At 39.7% G+C, this 16,443-nt stretch overlaps 1 protein-coding gene across 1 annotated transcript in view; it reads right to left on the bottom strand.

Annotated features, from left to right (window-relative positions):
* The window catches only part of LOC126419566 (5-phosphohydroxy-L-lysine phospho-lyase-like), a 133,458-nt gene that overhangs the window by 9,750 nt on the left and 107,265 nt on the right, over positions 1-16,443 (bottom strand). The window lies entirely within an intron of this gene.

The raw sequence follows: 16,443 nt of genomic DNA, 5'->3' as shown, positions 1-16,443 counted from the left end.
TGACTGTGCATTTCTTATTGTTCTCATTCTTTATCATCAATTTTAAAAGCCATATGGTCAGAAAAGCCTGACTCTGTTATTTCAACTTTGTACTCACAGCTTTGTTTGTTGGTAAATATCTGATCAAGTGTTGTTTCAGACCCATCCCCATATCTGGTAATTTCCAGCATCATAGGCTGCATGTTGTATGTGTTAAACAAATTTAATAATTGTACATTGTTCTTATTACTTTTGTTAAAATTAATGTTAAAGTCACCAAGAACTATTGTGCATTTTGACCAGCCTCTCAATTCATTTAAAAGATCATCTATATCTATATAATATAAGAATTGGGTAAAGTCACCTGATGGGGACTTATAGATGGAAGAAATGATAGTTTGACAGTCTGTAAGTTCACAAATACAACTTTCAAAATCTTTTTCTGTGCACTTCACCTTGCTAAGTTTTACCTCCTTAGATTTAACATTACTGCTAACATAGATGCATACACCTCCACACTTATAAGTTTTCCTGCAAAAGCTACTTATTAAATCAGAGTCTGGTATATTTGCTGCACAAATCTGAGTGTCCTGAAGCCAGTGCTCACAGATACACAGCACAGAAACCTCCTTAAGATTACAGTTTAAAATTACTTCTACCTCATACATTTTGTAGCCAGGTCCTTGTACATTCTGATACAGCAAAGTCAAGCCACCTAGATTTGGTACACAGCTCACCTTAGTGTCCCCTTCAGGTTTCAAGCAAGTCTGACACATTTCAGGCTTGGTCAGCCTCATACGTTTCCCTGATCTGGTTTTGAGTTTTGAGATATATGTTCCTAATTGCTGTACAAGATAATTTGTTATTTACCATGCTAAGTACACTCCTGGAAATTGAAATAAGAACACCGTGAATTCATTGTCCCAGGAAGGGGAAACTTTATTGACACATTCCTGGGGTCAGATACATCACATGATCACACTGACAGAACTACAGGCACATAGACACAGGCAACAGAGCATGCACAATGTCGGCACTAGTACAGTGTATATCCACCTTTCGCAGCAATGCAGGCTGCTATTCTCCCATGGAGACGATCGTAGAGATGCTGGATGTAGTCCTGTGGAACGGCTTGCCATGCCATTTCCACCTGGCGCCTCAGTTGGACCAGCGTTCGTGCTGGACGTGCAGACCGCGTGAGACGACGCTTCATCCAGTCCCAAACATGCTCAATGGGGGACAGATCCGGAGATCTTGCTGGCCAGGGTAGTTGACTTACACCTTCTAGAGCACGTTGGGTGGCACGGGATACATGCGGACGTGCATTGTCCTGTTGGAACAGCAAGTTCCCTTGCCGGTCTAGGAATGGTAGAACGATGGGTTCGATGACAGTTTGGATGTACCGTGCACTATTTAGTGTCCCCTCGACGATCACCAGTGGTGTACGGCCAGTGTAGGAGATCGCTCCCCACACCATGATGCCGGGTGTTGGCCCTGTGTGCCTCGGTCGTATGCAGTCCTGATTGTGGCGCTCAACTGCACGGCGCCAAACACGCATACGACCATCATTGGCACCAAGGCAGAAGCGACTCTCATCGCTGAAGACGACACGTCTCCATTCGTCCGTCCATTCACGCCTGTCGCGACACCACTGGAGGTGGGCTGCACGATGTTGGGGCGTGAGCGGAAGACGGCCTAACGGTGTGCGGGACCGTAGCCCAGCTTCATGGAGACGGTTGCGAATGGTCCTCGCCGATACCCCAGGAGCAACAGTGTCCCTAATTTGCTGAGAAGTGGCGGTGCGGTTCCCTACGGCACTGCGTAGGATCCTACGGTCTTGGCGTGCATCCGTGCATCGCTGCGGTCCGGTCCCAGGTCGACGGGCACGTGCACCTTCCGCCGACCACTGGCGACAACATCGATGTACTGTGGAGACCTCACGCCCTACGTGTTGAGCAATTCGGCGGTACGTCCACCCGGCCTCCCGCATGCCCACTATACGCCCTCACTCAAAGTCCGTCAACTGCACATACGGTTCACATCCACACTGTCGCGGCATGCTACCAGTGTTAAAGACTGCGATGGAGCTCCGTATGCCACGGCAAACTGGCTAACACTGACGGCGGCGGTGCACAAATGGTGCGCAGCTAGCGCCATTCGACGGCCAACACCGCGGTTCCTGGTGTGTCCGCTGTGCCGTGCGTGTGATCATTGCTTGTACAGCCCTCTCGCAGTGTCCGGAGCAAGTATGGTGGGTCTGACACACCGGTGTCAATGTGTTCTTTTTTCCATTTCCAGGAGTGTATTTTTTGGGCCAGCAGTGTCTTTCGTATTCCACTTAGGCCTTGCATGACAAGTTTTCGAGAAGTTACAATTGTCAGAGGGTTCATGGTTACAACTGACAAGTTTTCGAGAAGTTACAATTGTCAGAGGGTTCATGGTTACAACTCTAAGACTAAATCATTGTATAAAATGATCAGAGGAAGAGTAAATATTATTATTATTATTATTTCTTTCTTTTCTCAGACGTTATGTCTGGTCAAAAATGGAAAGTGATGCGGACCTTGATCAAGTGTGACTTCCTTTTAACTGTACGGTATATGTTATATTGCTTTTAGGAACTTTCGGGTAATTGAACATGTATCAATAATTACGGATTTCTGTAGTTGTATATATAAGTTTGGATGTAGCTGTATTGCATTGATGTATTGGTGGATATTGTGTGGTATGACTCCTGTAGTTGATAGTATAATTGGTATAATGTCAACTTGATCCTGATGCCACATGTCCTTGACTTCCTCAGCCAGTTTGATGTATTTTTCAATTTTTTCTCCTGCATTCTTTTGTATATTTGTTGTATTGGGTATGGATATTTCGATTAGTTGTGTTAATTTCTTCTTTTTATTGGTGAGTATGATGTCAGGTTTGTTATGTGGTGTTGTTTTATCTGTTATAATGGTTCTGTTCCAGTATAATTTGTATTCATCATTCTCCAGTACATTTTGTGGTGCATACTTGTATGTGGGAACGTGTTGTTTTATAAGTTTATGTTGTAAGGCAAGCTGTTGATATATTATTTTTGCTACATTGTCATGTCTTCTGGGGTAATCTGTATTTGCTAGTATTGTATATCCGCTTGTGATGTGATCTACTGTTTCTATTTGTTGTTTGCAAAGTCTGCATTTATCTGTTGTGGTATTGGGATCTTTAATAATATGCTTGCTGTAATATCTGGTGTTTATTGTTTGATCCTGTATTGCAATCATGAATCCTTCTGTCTCACTGTATATATTGCCTTTTCTTAGCCATGTGTTGGATGCGTCTTAATCGATGTGTGGCTGTGTTAGATGATACGGGTGCTTACCATATAGTGTTTTCTTTTTCCAATTTATTTTCTTCGTATATGTTGATGTTATGTGATCTAAAGGGTTGTAGAAGTGGTTATGAAATTGCAATGGTGTAGCCGATGTATTTATATGAGTGATTGCTTTGTGTATTTTGCTAGTTTCTGCTCGTTCTATAGAGAATTTTCTTAAATTGTCTACTTATCCATAATATAGGTTTTTTATATTGATAAATCCCCTTCCTCCTTCCTTTCTGCTTAATGTGAATCTTTCTGTTGCTGAATGTATGTGATGTATTCTGTATTTGTGGCATTGTGATCGTGTAAGTGTATTGAGTGCTTATAGGCCTGTGTTGCTCCATTTCACTACTCCAAATGAGTAGGACAATATTGGTATAGCATAAGTATTTATAGCTTTTGTCTTGTTTCTTGCTGTCAATTCTGTTTTCAGTATTTTTGTTAGTCTTTGTCTATATTTGTCTTTTAGTTCTTCTTTAATATTTGTATTGTCTATTCCTATTTTTTGGCCGTATCCTAGATATTTATAGGCATCTGTTTTTTCCATCGCTTCTATGCAGTAGCTGTGGTTATCCAATATATAATCTTCTTGTTTAGTGTGTTTTCCCTTGACTATGCTATTTTTCTTACATTTGTCTGTTCCAAAAGCCATATTTATATCATTGCTGAATACTTCTGTTATCTTTAGTAATTGGTTGAGTTGTTGATTTGTTGCTGCCAGTAGTTTTAGATCATCCATGTATAGCAAATGTGTGATTTTGTGTGGGTGTGTTCCAGTAATATTGTATCCATAATTTGTATTATTTAGCATGTTGGATAGTGGGTTCAGAGCAAGGCAGAACCAGAAAGGACTTAACGAGTATCCTCGGTATATTCCACGCTTAATCTGTATTGGCTATGATGTGATATTATTTGAATTTGTTTGGATATTAAGTGTGGTTTTCCAATTTTTCATTACTATGTTTAGGAACTGTATCAATTTAGGATCTACTTTGTATATTTCCAATATTTGTAGTAACCATGAGTGGGGTACACTATCAAAAGCTTTTTGGTAATCAATGTATGCGTAGTGTTGTTTAGTTTTAGTTTGATATGTCACCTCTGCATCTATTATCAGTTGCTCTTTACATCCTCGTGCTCCTTCTTCTTCTACTTCTTCTTCTTCTTATTATTATTATTATTACTGTTATTATATTATCATTATCTTTGTTTTTATAGATGAGTGTCACTACTATGTACTTAAGTCTGTTGATTTTGGATTGACTGTTTTCAAAGGCATACCAACAGTAGCCCTGTTAAGGCAGCACAATATTTTAATATTGTGCTATAAACACTGGCGTAGCCCAAAGAATGGCCAGTGTGTGTGTGTGTGTGTGTGTGTGTGTGTGTGTGTGTGTAGGCCATGAAGATCCTGAGAAAGCTTACTTACAAATTTTCAGGAACAAGCCTTGATTGATGAATCTAGGAATACACAAAACACCCATATGTATTGCTCCCTTAGAGATTGTGAGGACAACATTGATTACAATTTGCACAGGGACATTTAAACAGTCATTCTTCGCATGCCCCACATGTATGTTTATATGCAGTTTAAAACTGTCACATAATTGCATAATTATGTGAATTTTTTTGACAATTGTCTTTGACATGTGCTAAAAAACCAGTATCCATAGGATACCACTGATGAAGGGCATGTGCACCCAATACTAGTCCAGCAATAGATAAATTGCCTCACTGAGCATTCCTTCTGATGTACGAGGGTTCTGCTTTTTCTGCTCCATGAAATCTCTTTCTATTTATAGACCACTTTGACCCTAGTTTCTTTAGGACTTCATTTGCTGAAATAACATTCCACTTGTATATCCTCTCTCTGTTTATGTTTCTGTCTTCAGCTTCTATTGGCCCAATTTGTGGTTTTTCTAGGCTGAGTTTGGCTTAATGTGTTGACTTGATCCCTTGTATGTGTCAGAATTTTGCCAGTGATTCTTGTTGGTGGCAGCCTGCTAATGTGCTCACAGAAGTTTAACCTTCATTTTCTGTCATCTACTGCCCAGTTTGGCACATTCACTGTAGTTTTTCTAGAGTGAAATATGTATCCCTCTTCTACCAGCTTTGGTCCAAGAATGTGCTGCATGCTGCTTTTTGTGTAGAGCATTAGTGTCTCATTTGCATACAACGTTTCAGCCTTTGTTATTGTATATTTTGTTATAGGGTCTGATCTTTGTGTGAATGGATATGCAGTTCTTATTACATATGTCCTGTGTCTTTCCATATGCTCACTACATTTTTTGTACTCAAGTCTTCAGTGAGCTCTCTCCTCTTGTAGATTCGAAGGTTTCACTTAGACTTTTGTTTATCTTGTCATATTTTGTGCATATTTTTGTATATTTAATTTTAAGCAGAAAATTCAGACTCCTAGACAGAGATTTGCAGGCCAAATTTTGTGTGTATTCTTTTAGTATTTCTCTTTGTTTGGTAGCTGTTACTTCTATACCTTAAAGTATGACTAGATCATCATCTTAAGATTGCCCTAGCCACATTGGTTTCCAATGTCCTTGGATTTTCAGTTCTTTTTCCCATTGTCTCATTACTCTGTCCAGGACTAGGTTGAACAATTGTGGAGATAATAATCCTTTGCCTGTGCATGCTGCAGTGTTGATCATGACGGGATCATAGATTTCATTCATTAAGTTAACTTTTGATGTTGTGTCAGGCAGTGTCCAAACAAAATCTGTTGGTCAAAGAAATCATATGCCTTCTTCTAATCTATGAAGGTGCAAATGATTGGAGCATATCTGATCACATTTATTTTAGAAATGTTTTAGATTAAATATTTGTTCTCTGCATGAATGACAACAGCAGAAGCCTGCCTCGTATTCACCAGTTTTGTGTTCTAATTGTTCCAGTGTTCTTTTCAGTAAACATGGTGAAGGAATTTTGTAGATCACTTGTAGCAGGGATATTCCTCTGTAGCTGTTAACATTCAACCTTACATCAGTGTAACACATCACTTATAGATTAGGTCTTAAGCCTGTTCCAAATGGCCAACTGATGCCTACAGGGCAGTACAAAGTGTGATCTGTGACTGTGAGACACGCAATAAGTATGTTGCCAATCTCTCTAACTGTTATTGCTAGTAGAGGAATCCTGTGATATTGCTGTTTCTTTATTCACAGCTCCTCGTTTGGCCCCATGCAGCTGAGTGGACCTTGTTCCAGACCTCCCTACCTTATAAAAAACTTGAGGAGGTACCAGCGATCAAACACGGATCCTTCCTCAACAAATATAGCAATGTTATCCAGTTGGTAATGGAAGTAGCCACTCCCAAAAAATAAATAAAACAAGTAAATAATTAGAGTTGCAGTTCTCTGTGACAGGCACTGTGGCCATCAGAGTGTATTAGTGTTATTCATGATTAGTGTTGTTACCAGTCTTGGTAGGGTATATAAGGTACAACAAAATCAATAGATGTTGAGTGATCACTAAGTGACACAGAGATGCTGCATTCTCATGTGAGACAGTGTTATCAACACCTGACAGAGTTTGAGTGGGACTCCATTTCGCCATTTGGTAGAGTCAGGCAATATCCAAGTTTGTAGGGCATTTGGGTGAGACAATGGCCTGATGTTGTACTGCATGGGAACGGGAGGTCAGGCATAGGCATCACTGACGTTCTGGTTGACCACATTTCACCTATGCAAGGTGGGATCACTGTATTTCACTCCACGCATTTTGTAACCCCTTCACATCTGCAACTGCTATCCAAGGAAGAGTAAAGGACGCCTTGCAACATTCTGTGCCATACTGTACCATGGGTCAGAGACTAGCAGCAGTTAGACCAGAGAATTACCATCCCGTGCATAGGCTGCCATTAACACCGCAAAGCAAGCAGCTGTTTTTTGAGTGGTGCCATGACCAAGAAGTATGGACTGCTGTTGCATGCCACCGTTTAGTGCTGAATTGCAGTTCTGCTTTATATCAAATGACCATTGTTGGCAAGTACAGTGGTAACCTGGGGAGAGGTACCATTCTTCCAATGCTTTGGAGAGTCAGAGTTATTTTAGTCTTAGTATCATCCTTTGGGTATGACTTCAGGTCACCACTGGTAGTGATTTAGGGAACAATGATAGAACAATTGTACATCACGGACATCCTTCCTCTTCGTGTGCTTCCTCTCATATGTCAGTATCTGGTACTATTTTTCAACAGGGCAACATTCACCAATGTACAACATGAGTCTCTATGAATTGCTTGCATGATACTGAGGTACTTCCCTGGCCAGAAAGATTCATTGATCTGTGCATGTGTGGGACCAGTTTGGATGCTGACTCTGTGTACCAGTGCCATTATCCTGATGTACTGCCAGCGACTTTTTCACTATGAATTTCAATTACAGGAAGTAGCCTCTCCTTCCAGGAGTGTGCAGGAGAACTGTTAAGTCTGGAAGGTATGAGATGAAGTAATAACAGAAGTAAGGCTGTGAGGGCAGGACATGAGGCATACTTGGGTCCCAGGTTCAGGCCTGAGGGCAGATCCTTCTGCATTATATTATTTCTATTGTCTCTGGCATCTTGCTAAAGCTCAATGTATTTCCTACAGGTAGGTTGTAAACCGTCAGCATCACTAGTCTGCACATTTTTGGATCCACTCTTGTACATAAAGAGCTTTCCAATACCAACATTTATCACATAGCATTGCCTGTCACTAAAAAAATTGTATATGTATGCAACTACTCCCCTTTTCCTTTTACTATGTCTACGTAGTATGATATTAGCTTGCTCATTTCAGTGATTTCCACTGATGTGATAAGTATAGCACAACTGCTGATATTCCATTTGACTTTCCACTTACAATATTGATATTATAAATTACTCCTTTTTATTTATGGGGGTTTTTGTGGTGTCACCGCCAGACACCACACTTGCTAGGTGGTAGCTTTAAATCGGCCGTGGTCCATTAGTACATGTCGGACCCGCGTGTCGCCACTGTCAGGGATCGCAGACCGAGCGCCACCACAAGGCAGGTCTCGAGATACGGGATAGCACCAGCCCCAGTTGTACGGACGACTTAGCTAGCGACTACACGGACGAAGCCTCGCTCCTTGGCCGAGCAGATAGTTAGAATAGCCTTCAGCTAAGTCAATGGCTACGACCTAGCAAGGCGTCATTACTAACATTGCATGTATCTAAAGAGTCTCACTTGTATCGCCACAATCTCCAGATGTACCACAAGGATGGATTAAAGTTAAGTATTCCAGCAGCTACGTACTTTTCTTTATAGCATTCATTACGTATCCTGTTTCAGACCTCACGCCATCCTGCTTTAGCTTAGCGCGTGCCTTTCGGCTTCCTCTCATTGTGTCTAGGCTGTCTTGTCTAGACACAACAGTTTTTATATTGTGAAGAAAGATATTAAATGAGTTTTCTTTGATATCTACAGCTTTTTCCCAAGCTCCTGTGCAATTAGCTATTCTTTCAGAAAAAAATCCATAAAAACTTCTACAGAAAGCGTTGGAAGTAAGTGGGATAGGATGGTGTTATAAGATGGATTAAAAAAGAAACAAGCTGGAGGCTGTAAATTAAAAACTGCTGGAGGGATCATAATGTCATTGCCTTCAGAATATGTGATCCCTATAAGAGTGCTGAGGCCCTAAATTCTCTGCTAGAATGGCATGGAGACACACTCATGTGACTACAGAATGAGAACATGCACTCATTGACTCTCCGCTGCACTCACTTATACTGAAAACAGACAAATGGTGGTTTCAAAAGAAGAGCAAAGGGGTGTAATGCATTTACTTAAATCAGACTGTGGGGAATGGAAATTTAATAAAGACGGGCACAAGTATATGGAGAGACAGGAGAGTACTCCAAATGTTAGAATAAGGAAAGGTTCTCATAAAAGTATAAATAAAAATAATGTAAGTATATTTCATCAAAATATTGGGAGTTTAAAGAATAAAATAGATGAGCTTCTGGTTTGTTTAGAAGATTTAGAAGCTGAGGATGAAATAGATATACTATGCCTGTCTGAGCATCACATTGTTACTGATATGGATAAGGTAAATGTAAGTGGATATAAGCTCTCTGCACATGTAATTAGAGAAAATATGGAGAAAGGAGGAGTTGCCATATATGTCAAAAGTTATCATTGTGCAAAAAGTATAGAAACAAAAAAGTTTTGTGTAGAGAAACATATAGAAGCATGTGCCTGTGAGCTTAAATTAAATAAAGGCACATTTATAATTGTAACTGTATATAGGTCCCCATCGGGAAATTTTCATCTATTTCTGAAAAATTTGGACTCCTTGTTGTGGTATCTGTCAGACAGGGGGAAGCAAATTATTATTTGTGGGGACTTCAATGTAGATTCTCTGAAAGAGGGTAATAGGAAAAATGACCTTGAAGTATTACTCGGTTCTTTCAATTTGACACCCGTTATTGATTTTCCTACTCGGGTGGTAAAGGATAGCAGCTCACTGATAGATAACTTCTCTATAGACCAAGATAAGTTTAACCAGATAAATGGTCAGCCTGTTGATTTCATTTGATTTCATTTCATTTTATTATCTTCCTGTAAATCATTTACGTGATGTAGGAATTGTCACAACAAAGTTATCATACTAGTACAAGTACTACAGACATAATAATGGAATATCACTTTCAAGGCATTTTTTAAAAGTACAAGTTTAGACATACAAATTAAAATTTTTGGCAATAAATTTACACACAATCAAAGTACTCATCTACGTCATAGAAAGTTTTGCTTAAAAGGTAATTTTTAAGTTCAGTCTTAAATTTTACTTCATCTATTATTGCCTTCATGTACACTGGCAGAGCATTGTAGAGTTTTATTCCAAAATAACTTACATGCTTTTGGGTTTGTGTTGTCCTTACCCTTTCTACATACTAATTCTTACGAGTTCTAGTATTATAATTATGGCAGTCCTCATTTGTACGTAGATTTTTCATATGTGCTCTTGTCCACAGAATGCACACTGGAAAGTTTCGGATTCATTATTGAGATTTCAGAACCTGATTTTAAGTTGTAAGGCATTTCCAAGGTCATATGTGCACTCTGACTGCAATTTATTGGTTACAAACTGTAGATTAAAACTGAAGAAATTGCAAAAATGTAGGAAATTAAGGAGAAGGGACCTGGACAAGTTGAAAGAACCAGATGTTGTTTAAAGTGTCAGAGGAAGCATTAAGCAATGATTGACAAGAACAGAGGAAAGGAATATAGTAGCAGATGAATGGGTAGCTTTGAGAGATGAAATAGTGAAGGGATCAGAGGATCAAATAGATAAAAATACAAGGCCCAGTAGTAATCCTTGGATAACACAGGAGATGTTGAATTTAATTGATGAAAGAAGAAAATATAAAAATGCAGCAATTAAAGTAGGTTAAAGGAAACAGAAGCATAAAAAAAATGAGGTTGACAGAAAGTGCAAAATGGCTATGCAGGAATGGCTGGAGGACAAATGTGAGGATTTAGAAGTGTATTTCACTAATGGAAAGATTGATACTGCTACAGTAAAATTAAAGAGGCCTTTGGAGAAAAGAGAAGCAGCTGCATGAGTATCAAGAGCTGAGATGGAAAACTGATCCTAACAAAGAAAAGAAAGCTGAAAAGTGGAACGAATATATAGAGGGTCTATACAAGAGAGATGAACTCAAAGGCAATGATATAGAAATGGAAGAGGACACAGATGAAGATGACATAGAAGATATGATACTGTAAGATGAATTTGACAGTGCACTGAAAGACCTAACGTGAAACAAGGCTCCATGAGTAGATGACATTCCATCAGGACTACTGACAGGCTTGGGAGAGCCAACTGTCACAGAACTCAAAATACATTAAGACAGACAAAATACCCTCAGACTTCAGAAAGAATGCTGACAGGTGTGAATATTACTGACCTATCAGTCTAATAAGTCATGGTTACAAAACACTAATATGAATTCTTTGCAGAAGAATGGAAAAGCTGGCAGATGCTGACCTCAGGGAAGATCAGTCTGAATCGTGGAGAAATGTAGGACCATATGAGGCACTACTCACCCTACAACTTCTCTTAGACGATAGGCTAAGGAAAGGCAAACCCTGGAATACTCTGAAATTCTGAAGGTAGCAGGTGTGAAAACAAGAAGCAAAAGGCTGTTTACAACTTGTACAGAAGCTTTAAGGGGTGAGGTGCATGAAAGGAAAGCAGTGGTTGGGAAGAGAGTCAAACAGGGTTCTACACTACCACCAATGTTATTCAATCTGTACATTGAGCAAACAGTAAAGGAAACAAAAGAAAAGTTTATAGCAGGAATTAAAATTTAGGAAAAAGAAATAAAACTGAGGTTTGCCAACAACATTGTAATTTTGTCAGAGACAACAAAGGACTTGGAAGAGCAGCTGAAAGAATGGACAGTGTCTTGAAAGTAGGATGTAAGATGGGCATTAGCCAAAGCAAAATGAGGGTAATTGAATGTAGTTGAATTAAGTCAGATGATGCTGAGGGAACTAGATTAGGAAACAAGACACTGAAAGTGGTAGATGAGTTTTGTTATTTGGGCAACAAAACAACTGAGAGTGGCCAAAGTAGAGAGGATATAAAATGTAAACTGGCAATGGCAATAACAGCATTTCTGTAGAAAAGAAATTTGAAATTTGTTAACACTGAATATAGAGTTAAGTCTTGGGAACTCTTTCCTGGAAGTATTTGTATGGAGTGTAGCCATGCATGGGATGATGAACAGTTTAACCAGGAAGAGAATATAAGTATTTGAAATGTGATGCTACAGAAGAATGCTGGAGATTAGATGGATAGATCACGTAACTAATGCAGAGGTACTGAATAGAACAGTAAAAAACAGAATTTGCACCACAACCTGACTAGAATAAGGGATTGGTTGATTCTGAGACATCAAGGGATCACAAATTTAGCGTCTGAGGTATGTGTGTAGATTAAAAATTGTAGAGGGGTTCCAAGCTTTGATTATAGTAAGCAGGTTCAAAAGGATGTAAGTTGCAATAGTTATTCAGAGTCAAAGAGGCTTGCACAGGATAGAGCAGAATGGAAAGCTGCAAGAAATCAGTCTTTTGACTGAAGACCACAACAACAACAACAGCATTATTTTCACAGAGGGAAACATAATGGAATAAAAAAAATAACAAAAATGTGACCAATAGGTGGTGCTGTAAGTGTCAAAATGTGAACACCAACAAATGCACAACACATAGCTGTTCCTCAGTTTATGTCCGAGTTGCCTAATATTACTGTCTCCATGAAAGTTCACATGCTGCTGGTAAAACTCTTGTTCAAGAATAGTGGCTGTGTGCCAGTAGCCCTGCAGGCATTACAGTCTTTCAAAGGCAAGAAAAAAGGTATTTGAAGCACAGCGTTGCAGAGCAAGAAAAGCAGTTGTTCTTACATCTGTCAAAGATATTGCCACAGTATTGCAGTAGGACAGAGTGGCAGTATGCAAACATGCAGTGCATAGGGAATTGCTTGAACATTGGACATGCCTGTTAGCAAAGCGCATAAAATCTTACAAAACACCCTCCGTTGCTGTCCATACAAAATCACCCATTTTCAGGAGTTGCTTCCTGCTGACCTACCAGCAAGCCAAATGTTCACTAGAGAATTTCTTGCTCACATTGAAGTGGACAATGAATGGGCATGAGATATTCTGTGGACAGATGAAGCCCATTTCTATCTTCAAGGATGCGTCAATATGCAGAATTGCAGAACATGGGCAATGGAAAATCCACACACACATCGACAGGTACCACTTCATTCTGCAAAGCTGAGTGTGTGGTGGAGGTAGATGCCATCATTTATTGTAGGGCTGTATTTTTTTAAGGAGGAAGGTCCTGGGGGTCCTGTTACCTGTACCATCACTGGTAAGTGCTACGACAGTCTTGTGCATCAACATCATTCCAATTCTTCAACAGCATGTATGTGTTGATAGGATCATTTTTATGCAAAATGGCTTTCATCTGCACATTTGACAGTCAGTGAAGTGGCAGCTACACAGTCATTTTGAAAATGCTAGAATTATCAGCTATGTTTTCTATACAGTCTGGCCATCCACACCATTTGACCTTAATTTGTGTGCCTTCTGGCTTTGAGGTTATCTGAAAGATGTTTTGTTCAGTGCTCCTACTGTGAATGTCACTGAATTGAAGGCATGCATTGTGCGACGAATTCTGAACAGGACCCCTAAGACACATCGATCTGTTGTGGAACATACTGTTTCTTGATTTCAACTTGTGGCAGAAACCGGTGACGGGATGTTGAACATGTCATGCACTAGTCTCATGACAATTAGAAACTGGCATCATTTTGCTTCTTATGTGGGTTTTGGCCTCAGGAAAATTAAAAATCAATATCATTTAGATTTTGTGTACTTTTTAGTCACACAACAATTAAAAACAGATGTCATTGTTGATTTTTATTCTGTTTTTGGCCTCATAACAGTTAAAAACCAGTTTTTCCCATCCAGTGTGGTACCACCTAGCCACGATGGATGTTCTTACCCAACTAACAGTGTCACAACTATTGACTGCCAAACTTGTGCAATCATGCACATTAAACAGTACAAATGGTATAATGTGTGATTCACCTGTCATTTGCAACCGACCCCATTTACATCAAGACACTTACAGGCATCAATAATATGCTGTCCAAATATGATGGCATTCTGAGCAGTGGTGCTCCTTCTATAACATTCTGAAACTGGAACTTTAATCATGGACACCCCACACTATCACATCCTGTGTAGGGTTTGGTAGCATAATCTGTATTCTGGAGCAAAAATCTTTAACAGATTGGCAGTAGACATCATGCAGGCAACTGGAAATGCCCAGATATTCAAAGCCAAAATAACTGAGTACTCCTTCCATAATTAACAGAATACTTGGGCATGGAGATTAAATGCTGGGTAAGACCAGCATTCATAATAAGTGACCAAAATATGTTGTAGGACTATCAGTGACTACAGAGTACCTACTTTAGCATTATATGGACAGCTGACTGTGGCCTGGGTAGTTACGTATGCTTAGATTGAACAGCTAGATAAAATTAGAATTTTAATAGTGTAAGGGAAAGGACAGTGTATTTTCCCCCAAAGTAACTTATTTTCTAGAATGAAATTTTCACTTTGCAGCAGAGTGTGCTCTGATATGAAACTTCCTGGCAGATTAAAACTGTACACCAGAGCTAGACTCGAACTCGGGACCTTTGCCTTTCGCAGGCAAGTGCTCTACCATCTGAGCTACCCAAGCATGACTCATGACCCATCCTCACAGCTTCAATTCTGCCAGTACCTCATCTCCTACCTTCCAAACTTCACAGAAGCTCTCCTGAAAAACTTGCAGAACTAGCACTCCTGGAAGAAAGGATATTGCAGAGACATAGCTTTGCCACAGCCTGGGGGATGTTTTCAGGATGAAATTTTCACTCTGCAGGAGAGTGTGCACGGGTATGTAACTTCCTGGCAGATTAAAACTGTGTGCCGGACTGAGACTGGAGCTTGTTGAACACTTGCCTGCAAAAGGCAAAGGTGCGAAGTTTGAGTCTCAGTCTGGTACACAGTTTTAATCCTCCAGGAAGTTTCATATCAGTGCACACTCCTCTGTAGAATGAAAATTTCATTCTGGAAACATCCCCCAGGCTGTGGCAAAGCTATGTCTTTGCAATATCCTTTCTTCCAGGAATGCTAGTTCTCCAAGTTTCACAAGGGAGCTTCTGTGAAGTGTGTAAGGTAAGAGACGAGGTACTAGCAGAAGTAAAGCTGTGAGGACAGGTCATGAGTTGTGCTTAGGTAGCTCAGATGGTAGAGCACTTACTCGTGAAAGGTGGAGGTCCCAAGTTTGAATCTCTGTTTGGCACACAGTTTTACTCTTCCAGGAAGTTTCAACTTATTTTCTGCTAAATAATTCCCAAAATTACCATTAATTGTAAATTGTTGCCAATATACTCTATAGAATCAGCCTGTAGTGTCTGCTTCTGCCTGGTTAATGGACTTGTTCCACATTTTGAAGGCTCTGCCTCATGATGGGATTTATGGAACACAAGTTGCGAATGAATGATTACATTCTGACACATCAGTGGCATTTTGAGAGAACACATAAAAGGTAACATAATGTGCAAGCTTTTGGAGCCAGCAGTTCCTTCTTCTGGCAGAAGGGTTGAAGGGGCAAGAAGAAGGATGAAGGAAAAGGACTGATGAGGTTTAGGAAATGGGGAGAATTGCAAGAAAAGTCACCCAGAATCACGGGTTAGGGGAGACTTACTGGTTGCAATAAAGTGGCCAAAATATGTTGTAGGACTATCAGTGACTACAGAGTACCTAAAAAAGCTCATAAAGCAGCAAAAGAGCTTAAATCGTGTGAGAGATGATTCTCAATGAAATGGGCTACAGGGAACATATTATGAATTTCACAAAATTCCAGAAAAAATTACAAGAAGGAAAGGAGACCAAAGTAAAAGAAGAAATTAAAGAACAAAGAAGTTCTGGGAGCAGAGATTGTTGGGAAGGGCCTTTAGTGACAGGAACACCACAGCTAGGCAAATAGATAAGGAATGGAATAAATAAATGGAATTTCTTTCACGTATAGGTACACGTGGTAAAGCCTGTGATTCACATAGAAAATAAGCAGTGTACAAAGTTACATTCAAACCTTAACCAAAGTGTGCAATATCTGCATGAAAGATATGTGATGTAAACTATGAGAATATGAGCAAGAAGTATTCAGAAGTGCTCAGGGTGTAATGAAATAAAGTTTGACACATGTCACTGGTTATTTTCACATCAACACAATCTCTGTTTTAGTTTCTCTATGCAACATAAATAATATGTTTAAGAGCTTGCCTCTACTCAGGATAGACTTTAACCCTTTCCCTACCCTTCTTTTACATTATCACCCACAGGAGTGCAAACATGATAAAACACATAAAAATGCTCATCACATTCAATCATGTAACACAGATTAATAGTTGAGACACTACATGGAGAAAGCACTGCACAGAGGAAAGAAGAAGGCCCAGTATCAGTCTTGCATTGTACAGTAAAATGGATACAGGTCCCAAATAGTGCCCACAATGA

The sequence above is a fragment of the Schistocerca serialis genome, chromosome 1 (genome assembly GCF_023864345.2).
Source record: "Schistocerca serialis cubense isolate TAMUIC-IGC-003099 chromosome 1, iqSchSeri2.2, whole genome shotgun sequence".
Classification (NCBI taxonomy): domain Eukaryota; kingdom Metazoa; phylum Arthropoda; class Insecta; order Orthoptera; family Acrididae; genus Schistocerca; species Schistocerca serialis.
The sequence above is the reverse complement of the archived record's forward strand: the minus strand, read 5'-3'. Positions and strand labels throughout refer to the sequence as shown.